The sequence below is a fragment of the Benincasa hispida genome, chromosome 1 (assembly GCF_027475165.1).
Source record: "Benincasa hispida cultivar pf3 chromosome 1, pf3_genome.v1.1, whole genome shotgun sequence".
Lineage (NCBI taxonomy): Eukaryota > Viridiplantae > Streptophyta > Magnoliopsida > Cucurbitales > Cucurbitaceae > Benincasa > Benincasa hispida.
This window is the reverse complement of record NC_143478.1, coordinates 47867576-47879730: the sequence shown is the minus strand read 5'-3', so window position 1 is coordinate 47879730 and position 12155 is coordinate 47867576.

Sequence of the window (12155 nt, the reverse complement as noted above, 5' to 3'; positions counted from 1 at the left end):
AACGAAATGAAATATACATTCATGGTAGGTGCATTTTTACATTGTTTTATTTATGAAATCTGCTGTGGATGTCTGGATTAATGGATGTTTAGCCTCAGTTTGTTTAAATCCTTTTACATTTACGGTTGTTTGTAAAGGCCCCTGCGTTTTTGGGCATAAATAATCATTATCGAGTCTGTATTCAAAGTTTGTTTGAAGTTTTGAGTCGTTCGTCGAAGTTCTGGGCAAAGGTTGTGGCTCTTCGAGGAAGGAGATCGATCTAGAGTTGATCATATCGTACAGAACAAGTTCTACACGATCGCTATCCATCGTATCGTAGAGATGAAGGAGTACGCGATCGCGGTTGAACGCATCAGTTAAATGATGGGGTATGCGATCAAGAGTTGGTCGTATCAGGTTGACGATCGAGCACGCAATCGCTGAGTATCCTTTAATGTGCGCCCGTGCTAGACGATCGTTTAGGTTAGCAAGCTTCATCGTTTAGTAGCTGACTAAACGATCACTTAGCATCGCAAGGTAAATCATTTACCAAGTTGCACACATCGGTTAGACGATGAAATGCTCGCGTATCGTTTAAAGTGCGCGTGTCGTTTAGGTCAGCAAGCTTCATCGCTACACGATCGCATGGGCGGTCAGGCTTCATAGCCTCGTCGTCGTCTACGTGATCGTTTGCTTATGCTCCTACTATCTAGTGCGCGCTAAATGATTGTCTATCTGCTACACTTTGCTACACGATGAAGACCTCCTGGCGGTTCAAGACCCGGTTCGCTTGTGAGCCGGTTTACTCGATAAATGTAATAGATAGGGTTTTTCATTCCAGTTATTATTTTTTTTTTTTTGTGTAAAGGCTCATCCCGGTTCTTTAATCCTTTGTTTATTACATGCGATGTATGTTCTATATGTTATATGGTATGCACATATAGTAAATCCCACCTTAGGTTATGCAATGATCATGCATCATCTCTTTATTGTAATTGTTATAATTTAGAGAAACATGATTTTAATTATGTAAGAACATGCTCATGCATCGTATAATATAAGAGTGATATTTATGCATGCATAAAAAGCATTGACATGCACCATCTTTATATTATAATTGTTATAGTATATAGGTGAATGATAGCATGTTTGCTTGGTTATTACGAATATTATAAAAGTTATATATAGTAATGACCGAACATTGCATGAAGCATGACACATAGGTTATTTTATAAATGTTATAAATGCCTCGTTGTGCGCAATGTTTTAGTTGTTTCTTTTTAAGAGTTAAAGAGAAATTAGAACTAAAAGAAATAAGAAAGACATGCATGCTCACTTAGGTTTAGTTCATGGTTTTAAAATGTTTAAAACTTGGATCACATAGACTTAAGATCACGGTTCTAATATGATTAGAAACCCTGAGGCTTTAATCTTTTAATCAGTTTTTAAAGATTAAATTGGCTAATAAAAGCTTAAAGTGTAGCAAATTATCTATAAGGTACCTTTTGTCTAAGACAGGTTCTGTCTAGGCTGGGGTATTTAAGTTGACGAAAACGTAACACTCCTACCTGGAAAGGTTAATTAGATAGATTTGATGCATGCATGCAAGTTAAGGACAATCCATTAAAGTGTTTAAATGTGACTACTTGACCTTGTTCATATTTCATAGACAATTGTTGTTTATGAGTAGAGTTTAAAAAGACGACCTAGACTAAAATCAGTAGTCGAATTGTCTAGGTTAATGAATCCGTAGGTAGAACATTCAGTGGGAGGTACTTGGGGCATAAGATGCTTCACTTAAACCTTTCACTTTTCTCCTAAATAGTCTACACCGTGAGATCTATCCTCGGCCTTGTGGCACCTTTGGCGTGTCCCCCCAACGGATGGTGTTTGGGTAGGTCAATATCAAGGTGGATGGAGAGAATGTTCATAGTAAGTAGGAGCGGGAAGTGCGACAGCATATCCCTCGGTCTCCCTCGTTAGGTTGAATAAAGATACTGTGGATCGCCTCGAGGCACCCTGGGAATGTCCCCCTAAAGAATGGGAGTTTTGTGCGTTTCTTTATTTCATCTCATGTAAGAGGATAAGGTAACTTAGTCTCTTATCCTAATCTATCTTTTCCCTACGGTAAGCGCATTAGAAAGGGACTCTGGCACCAAAAATGAGGGGTTACACTTACGCGGAATAGTTAAAGGTTAACAATTCAGGACCGAAAAATGGTGGTTGTTAGGTTCAGTTCCAAGAGTTGGTTCTGCCTAATGGTTGAGAATGTATCATCCCAGCAAAAAGGCAACTGATCACCCCATCGGTGGTGATTGTCCTGACTCTCTAGGGCATCATTGCAAAATAGAAGTCTATACCTTAGGGTACTTGAAATTGTTTTGCAAAACAAATTGGTTTAAAAGTGGTTTAGAAAAATCTAATAAACTTTTGTTCGTATTTTCAGCAACTTTTTCAAATGGCAACAACCACCTTATCGTTGTTAAGCGCCAAAAAACTAACTGGCGATAATTTTTCAACATGGAAACACATGATCATGATGATCCTAATCATCGAGGATCTCATGTTTGCTCTCACGAAGGCTTGTCCTTTTATTCCAGCTCCAAATACCGCTTGAAATGTTCGGGAGGCATACGAGTAATGGACAAGGGCGAATGAGAAGGCCCGAGCCTACATCTTGGCAAGTCTTTCTGAAGTCTTGGCCAAGAAACATAAGCCTATGGTCTCAGCGTGTGAGATCATGGAGTCCTTGCAGGGGATGTTTGGACAACCATCTGAACAGCTTATGCATGAGGTTCTTAAATACATATTCAACTCCAAAATGCAAGAAGGCTCCTCTGTTCGTGAACATGTGCTAAACATGATGGTCCACTTCAATGTAGCGGAGTTGAATGGGTCTACCATCGATGAGGGTACCAGGTTAGCATAATCCTGCATTCTTTGCCGGAGATCTTCCTGCACTTTGTTAGTAATGTGATTCTTAACAAAGTGAAGTATAACCTTACAACTCTCCTCAACGAGTTGCAGACATACCAATCTTTACTAAAAAGTAAAAAGAGGTAGAAGGGTGAAGCAAATGTTGCTTCATCCTCAAGGACGTTCCATAAAGGTTCGACCTCAGGAACGAAGTCTGCACCTTCCTCTTCTAACTCTGCAAAGGGAAAGAAGAAGAAGAGTGGTAACGGAAAAGGGAAGACACCTGCTAACCTACAACCTATCGCCCCAAGGAGGCGTCCATAAGTTGCTAAGGGAAAGTGTTTCCATTGCAACCAAGATGGACATTGGAAGAGGAATTATCCTCAGTATCTAAAGGAGAAGAAAGCAGCCAAGGCTAAGGCTAAGCCCGATAAAGGTAAATGTGATTTACTTATGCTTGAAACTTGTTTAGTGGAGAATGATGATTCTGCCTGGATTATTGATTCAGGCGCCACTAACAATGTTTATTCTTTTTTTCATGGGATTAGATCTTGGCGACAGCTGGAGGCTGGTAAGATGACGATGTGAGTAGGCACGAGGCACGTCGTCTCAACTGTGGCAATGGGAGGACTCCAGTTAGCTTTACAGAATAGGTTTCTTATGTTAAATGATGTATATATTGTTCCTGAACTAAAAAGGAACTTTATTTTTTATAAAGTGTTTATTGCAATGTAAATATATTGTTTCTTTTGATTTGAATAAAGCATTTATTCATAAAGATGGTGTCTTTATTTGCATAGCAAATCTAGAATCGAATTTATATGTGCTAAGGCCATTAGCCATTAATTCCCTCCATAATACTGAAATGTTCAGAACTTCCATAACTCAATCAAAACGTCGACGAATTTCTCTAAAATAAAATGCCCATCTTTGGCAACTACGTTTAGGGCTCATCAATCTCAATAGGATTGAGAGATTGGTAAAGAATGGACTTCTAACTGAGTTAGAAGAAAATTCTTTGCCAGTGTGTGAATATTGCCTTGAGGGTAAGATGACTAAACGACCTTTTACTGAAAAGGTTCTAGAGCTGAGGAGCCTCTTGAGTTAGTACATTCTGACCTTTATGGTCCTACAAATGTGCGTGCCCGAGGTGGCTATGAGTAGTTTATCAGTTTTACTGATGATTACTCCAGGTACGGGCATGTTTATCTTATGCAACAAAAGTCTGAACATTTTGAAAAGTTCAAAGAGTTCAAGGATGAAGTTGAAAATGCATTGGATAGACGAATTAAAACACTTCGATCAGATTGACGTGGAGAGTTTTGGACTCCACATTCCACGACTATTTGATAGAACATGGAATCGTTTCCCAACTCCTAGCGTTAGGTACACCTCAGCAGAATGGTGTAGCAGAGAAGAGAAAGGACCTTGTTAGACATGGTTCGCTTGATGATGAGTTACGCTTCCTTACCGGACTCGTTTTGGGGTTTTGCAGTGGAGACTGCGGTGTACATACTCAACTGTGTTCCCTCCAAGAGTGTTGCAAGAACACCTCTAGAGTTTTGGAACAGGCATAAGGCTAGTTTACGTCACTTCTGCCTTTGAGGTTGCCCTGCACATGTGCTTGAGGCTACTCCCAAGAAGTTGGAACCACGGTCGAGGTTGTGCCTCTTTGTAGGCTACCCAAAGGTACACGAGGGGGTTATTTTTATGATCAAATGGAAAATAGGGTGTTTGTTTCAACAAACGATACTTTCCTGGAGGAGGATCATATAAGGGAGCACAGTCCACAAAGCAAAGTCGTGTTACGTGAACTTTCCAATGAAACTACTAAAAATTCAACAAGAGTTGTTGAAGAGCCTGCTACATCAACAAGAGTTGTTAATGGGAGTTCATCCAGTAGGTCGGTTCCACCTCAAGAGTTGAGGGAACCTCGACATAGTAGAAGGGTTGCGAACCCACCCGTTCGCTATCTGGGTTTCACGAAAATCCTTGCTATGGTAGCAGATGGCAACGCTGAGGATCCGTTGTCTTATAAGAAGACAATAGAGGATGTTGACCGGGATGAATGGGTCAAGGCCATGGATCTCAAGATGGAGTCTATGTACTTCAACTCAGTATGGGATCTTGTAGATCAGCCTGATGGGGTTCGCCCTATAGGTTATAAATGGATCTACAAGCGCAAACGGGGTGTTGATGGGAAGGTACAGAACTTCAAGGCTCGACTTGTGGTAAAGGGTTATACCCAAGTAGAGGGAGTCGACTATAAGGAGACTTTCTCGCCTGTTGCCATGTTAAAGTTGATCTGCATCCTCCTGTCCATTGCAGCTTATTATAATTATGAGATCTGGCAAATGGACGTCAAGACGGCCTTTCTGAATGGAAATCTTGAGGAGACCATTTATATGGTGCAGCCCGAGGGATTCATAGCCTAAGGTCAAGGGCAAAAGTTTTGCAAATTGAATCGGTCCATTTATGGACTGAAATAGGTGTCTCGATCTTGGAACATACGGTTTGATGTTGCGATCAAGTCGTATGGCTTTGACCAAAACGTTGATGAACCTTGTGCCTATAAGAAGATCATTAATGCTTCAGTAGTCTTCTTAGTGTTGTATGTAGATGATATCCTACTCATTGGGAATGATGTAGGTCTACTGACTGTAGTTAAAAACTAGCTAGTGACCCAATTCCAAATGAAAGATTTTGGAGAGGCTCAGTTTGTTCTAGGTATCCAGATCTTTCGGGATCGTAAGAACAAAGTGCTAGCACTGTCTTAGGCATCGTACATTGATAAGATGTTACTCAAGTACTCGATGCAAGACTCTAAGAGGGGCCTACTACCGTTCCGGCATGGAGTCACTTTGTCTAAAGAAATGTATCCTAAGATGCCTCAAGAGGTTGAGGAGATGAGAAAGGTCCCATATGCGTCTGCCACTGGCAGTTTGATGTATGTGATGCTCTGTACTCGTCCAAACATCTGCTACACTGTGGGCATAGTCAGTAGGTATCAATCTAACCCAGGCCAGGGTCACTGGACCGCAGTGAAGAACATCCTCAAGTATCTTCGGAGAACGAGGGACTACATGCTCGTGTATGGTTCGAGGAATTTGATCCTTACAGGATACACGGATTCTTGCTTTCAGACTGATAAGGAATCTCGCAAGTCCACATTAAGGTCAGTCATTACTCTTAACGGAGGAGCTATAGTATGGCGAAACACTAAGCAGGGGTGCATCGCTGACTCCACTATGGAGGCGGAGTACGTAGCAGCTTGCGAAGCTACTAAGGAGGCCGTCTGGCTCAGGAAGTTCTTAACAGACTTAGAAGTTGTTCCAGATATGTCTAGGCCCATTACCCTCTATTGTGATAATAGTGGGGCAGTGGCAAACTCCAAGAAGCCAAGGAGTCACATGCACAGAAAACATATAGAGCGGAAGTATCATCTTATCTGCGAGATAGTGCATCGAGGAGACGTGATCGTCACGCAGATCGCTTTGGAGCACAATGTTGTTGACCCGTTTATGAAGGCTCTGACGACTATAGTGTTTCACGGTCACCTACAGAGCATGGGTCTACAGGATAGCCCTCGGTTAAACTAGGGCAAGTGGGAGATTTTCTTGTACTGGGCTTTTATGCCCTAGTTTATTGTTTTGTACTAAGTTTTTTGTACACCCCACTTCGCTTTAGGAAAAGTGGGAGATTGTTGGGGTTGATGCCCTAAAGTCTCGTATCCTATAATTTGTAAACAGTATGTACAAACACTTGTGTTGTTAATATATGATATTTACTTCACATCTTGTATTTTGCTCGATTAATTGTTTTATTTGCTTTACCACAAACCAATAAACATAAAATCCCTGGTTATCTGTATGTGACTCAAGCATGTATGTGGTGACATACAAGTGGATCATGTCTTGAGTGATAACCAAAATGGTCTGTAGTAAATGGATCATTAGTAAAACTGATAAAATACTCATAACCACCTCGGGCTCGCACATTCATAGAACCACAAAGGTCAGAATGTAATAACTCAAGCGCCTCTTTAGCTCTATAACCTTTTCCAGTAAAAGGTCGTTTAGTCATCTTACCCTCAAGGCAAGATTCACACACCGATAAAGAATTTTCTTCTAACTCACTTAGAAGTCCATTCTTCACCAATCTCTATATCCTATTGAGATTGATGTGCCCTAAACGTAGATGCCAAAGATGGGCATTTTCTTTTGGAGAAATACGTCGACGTTTTGTTTGAGTTACGGTAGTTTTAAACAATTCTATGTTATGGAGGGAATTAATGGCTAATGGCCTTAGCACATACAAATTACTTTGCAGATTTGCTGTACAAATTGTAACACCATCTTTATGAATAAACGCTTTATCCACATTGAAAGAAGCGGTGTATATACATTGTAACAAACACTTTACAGAAATGAGGTTCCTCTTACGTTCGAGAATAATATATACATCATTCAAAACTAAAAACCTATTCTATAAAGCTAACTGAAGCCCTCCCACTGCCACAGATCAGTAGACGTGCTCGATGCCAACTCGCATCGTCATCTCACCAGCGTTCAGCTGTTACCAGGATCTAATCCTCCGAAAAGAAGAAAAAACATTATTAGTGGCGTCCGAATTAATTATCCAGGCAGAATCATCATTCTCCACTAAACAAGTTTCAAGTACAAGAAAATTATATTTACCTTTATCTGCCTTGGCCTTAGCCTTGGCGGCCTTCCTTTCTTTCAACTAGTGAGGACAGTTCTTCTTCCAGTGTCCATCTTGGTTGCAGTGGAAACACTTTCCCTTTTCAACCGGTGGTGGACACCTTCTTGGGGCGATAAGCGGCGGGTTAGTAGGCGCCTTCCCTTTCCCCTTACCACCTTTCTTCTTCTTCCCCTTTGCAGAGTTCGAAGTAGAAGGTGCAGACTTCGTTCCTGAGGTTGAACCTCTATGGAACGTCCTGGAGGATGAAGCAACATTTTCCTCACCCTTTTTTCTCTCCTTACTTTTCAGTAAAGATTGGTAAGTCTGCAACTCATTAAGAAGAGTTGTAAGGTTATATTTCACTTTGTTAAGAATCACATTAAGGTGGAGGAAGCTCTCTGGCAAAGAATGCAGGATTATGCTAAACTGGATTTCCTCATCGATGGTTGACCCATCAATTCCGCCACATTAAAGTGGACCATCATGTTAAGTATATGTTCACGAACAGAGGTGTCTTCTTCCATTTTGGAGTTGAATATGTCCTTAAGAGCCTCATGCATAAGCTGTTCAGACGGTTGTCCAAACATCCCTCGTAGGGACTCCATGATCTCATATGCTGAGACCATGGGCTCATGTTTCTTGGCCAAGACTTCAGAAAGACTTGCCAAGATGTAGGATCAGGCCTTCTCATTCGCCCGTGTCCATCGCTCATATGCCTCCCGAACATTTTAAGTGGCATTTGGAGCTGGAATAGGAGGACAGACCTCCGTAAGGGCGAACATGAGATTCTCGATGATAAGAATCGTCGTGATCATGTGTTTCCATGTGGAAAACTTATCGCCAGTTAATTTTTTGACGTTAATCAAAGCTAACATGGCTATGGCCATTTTGAAAACTTGTTGCTGAAAATACGAACAAAACTTTATTAGATTTTGCTCAACTACGTTTAACCAATTAATTTTGCAAAACAGTTTCAAGTACCCTAAGGGAAAGACTTCTATTTTGCAATGATGCCCCAGTGAGATAGGACAAATGTCACTGGTGGGGTGATCAGATGCCCATTCGCTGGTATGAGACATTCTCAACCATTAGACAGAACTAACTCTTGGAACTGAAGCTAACAGCCACCATTTGTTCATCCAAAACTGTTAACCTTTAACAATTCCGCGTAAGTGTGACCCCTCGCTTTTGATGTCAGAGTCCCGCCCTAATGAGCACACCGTAGGGAAGAAGCAGATTAGAACAAGAGATAAAGTTACCTTATCCTCTTACAGGAGATCAAGTAAAGAAACGCGCAAAACTAGCAACCTTTAGGGGGACACTCCCAGGGTGCCTCGAGGCGATGCACAGTAACTTTATTCAATCCAACAAGGGAAACCAAGGGATATGCTATCGCACTTTCGGCTCCTACTTACTATGAACACTCTCTCCATCCACCTTGATATTGACCTACCCAAACACCATCCGTTAGAGGGACACACCAAAGGTGCCTCAAGGCCGAGGGTAGATCTCACGGTGTGGACTATTTAGGAGAAACGTGAAAGGTTTAAGTGAAGCATCTTATGCCCCAAGTACCTCCCACTGAATGTTCTACCTAGGGGTTCATTAACCTAGACAATCCAACTACTGATTTTAGTCTAAGTCATCTTTTTAAGTCCGCTCATAAACAACGTTTGTCTATGAAATATGAATAAGTTCAAGCAGTAACATTTAAACACTTTAATGGACTGTCCTTAACTTGTATGCATGCATCAAATCTATCGAATTCACCTTTTCAAGTAATTTCCCAGGTAGGGGTGTTATGTTTCCGTCAACTTAAGTACCCCAGCCTAGACAGAACTCGCCATAGACAAAAGGTCCCTTATAGATAGATTTTCTTTAACCTTTTATTAGTCAATTTAATCTTATTAAACTGATTAAAAGATTAAAGTCTTAGGGTTGCTAATCATATTAGAACCGTGATCTTAGGTCTATGTGATCCATGTTTTAAACATTTTAAAACATGAATTAAACCTAAGTGAGCATGCATGTCTTTCTTATTGCTTTTAGTTATAATTTCTCTTTAACAATTTAAAAGAAACAACTAAAATTACATCGCGTACAACTAGGTGTTTATAACACTTATAAAGTATGTAAATCCTATACTCCATTTTTCCTACATAAGTAAGTAACAAGTGTGTTATGTAAAAATTTTGAAAGGAGGTAAAGAAAGTAGGAAGATGGAGGAAGAAAATTCTAAGTGTTAGAAATACTTAGCCATGAGTGAGTTTTAGATAGTATAACAAGTGAAAAATGGCTAAGTATGGAAGCCAAGTGTAGGCATGTATTGATGGAGAATTGTGGACGCATGAGGTTGCATGTGTAGCAACCAAGGTTGGTAAAGGCTAAGTGTTGAAGACAAGGATAAACTATGCATTGGTACTAAGTATGAATGCATGAGTTGAAAGGCATGATGCGTTGATAGGTTTGTGGCAGCCAAGGGGCTTGTGAGGTTATTTGGGCATTGAAGAAAGCCAAAGTGTGGCCAAGAGAAAAAGCTATGCGTAGCAAAGCATGCGGCAGCCTTAAGTGTGCGCGAACATGGGCGCTGGGTGTTGGAAATGCGCATACTGGATGATTGTGTAGCAAATGAGTGGTGCTACACGATGAGGTAGGTGATCGTCTAGCAAATGAGTGGTGCTACGCGATGAGGTAGGTGGTCGTGTAGCAAATACGTGGAGCTAAGAGATGTGGTAGGCGATCGTGCAGTAAAGTGCGGCGCTAGATGATATGAAGGGTCGTGCTAAGCGATAGCGCTATGCATTGGACGATACCGTTAACGATGAGGCGTTGGCACTACACGATTGACATTAGCGCTAGACGATGAGCTGCACAACAAGTGCTAAACATTAGATATTAGGTGCTACGATAGCCGTTGGGCGCTAGACGATAGGCGTTGGGTGCTAGACGATGGAGTATGCGATGTGCGCAAGGCATTGAAACTCGATGCACGCTAAAGTTATGTTATGAAATGAGGAAGGCCTAACGCATGGTTGATATAATAAGACTAAGTATAGGTGGGCTAGGACATGCGTTGGCTTAGGAGTATGCGACCAAAGGGGGGACACAATAGCCTCTAAGGGAGCTATGCGTTAGCCAGATTGGGCGATGCATTGTGTGGAGGAGGCATGCAACCATGTGGTTGCAAGCGTTGGCTTGGGAGCTGACCCTTGCATCGATAACATAGAGGAAAGGATCATATTAGTGATTGATCAGCTAAGCCATCTATCATAATCAGGTTTGATATTATCCTTTAAGGATGAGATGGCAGCTTGATGTTAAAAGGAGAATATACAGCTACTAGTTTAAAAGCGAAGCTCGAATTCAAAGAGAGGGTTTGAGAAATTCGCTCGTGCAAATGGAGTAATTCTAGAGCCATTCAAACCTTGAGCATGTCTAGTTCCTGAGGTTGAAATTATGGAAGGAGATTCTAGCAGAATCGAGCTGAAGAATGAAGAATCTGGCTGAAGGTCGAATTCTCGGGTACGTTTCGCTAGTCTTGATGATCTAAGGATTCCGGCTCAACCACGAGGAATTTTGAGCTGAAATTTTAAGTTAAGCTTGCTAATAAATTTTAGAGAATGTATGTAGAAGGAAATTTTTTGAGAAAAGGTCTGAAAAATTAGTTATTAAAATTGAAGTTAAATTTAGAATCTTGAACATGCAGGCGGCTGTTTGGGTTGAACAAGCAAGCAACTTGAAGGGCTTGACGATGATGTTCAACGCATGCATTGGAAACTGAATTAGTGCAAGGACGCGCTGAGAAGCATTAGACCATGTAACACATATTGAAGCCATAAGCGCAAGTGTTGTGTGGGCGTTGGATCCTGCAGGCAAGCGCACAAGATATTAGGTGCAAGGTTGCATTGGAGTATATGGGCGCGACCAGACGAACGCATGGGGCATGCATTGATATGCATAAGACGGGCGCATGAGCTAAACGATGAGCCCAAAGGTTACTATGCGATGGGCAATAGGCGGGGGCTAGAAGCTTGGCCACATAAGAGGCTTGAATGCCTAAAGCAAGGCATGGACAGAGACCATGTACGCATAGTGAAGAAGTTACTGCTTAGTCATGTTAAGGCCTAAGAATTTAGCTAAGTGTTCAATGCACAGTGAGCACAACATTGAAAGATTCGATATCAAAAGGAGGAGTACATGAAAAGGATTGCCAAAGACTGTGAGTGGCTCTAAATGCTTTAAATATTTTAAGTAAATTGCTAATGCTTATGAATGTCTAGTAATGTATGTTTACTGAAAGCTATTTATAACAACTATTCTCAAATAATATCCAAGTAACGCATCTCACATTAATGTTATGCTATGCTTTTCAATGAACATGAGGATGCGTTAGTATAGAATGCTTTTGGGCAACTAAGTCATTAAGAGATAAGAATATGCAAGTTCAATATGAGTAGCTCAGTACTGAAGGACTAGATGAGAAGGTACTGAAGCTCAGTCTTAGATTTGAATAGCTCAGTACTGAAGGACTAGATAAGAAGGTACTGAAGTTTAGTCTT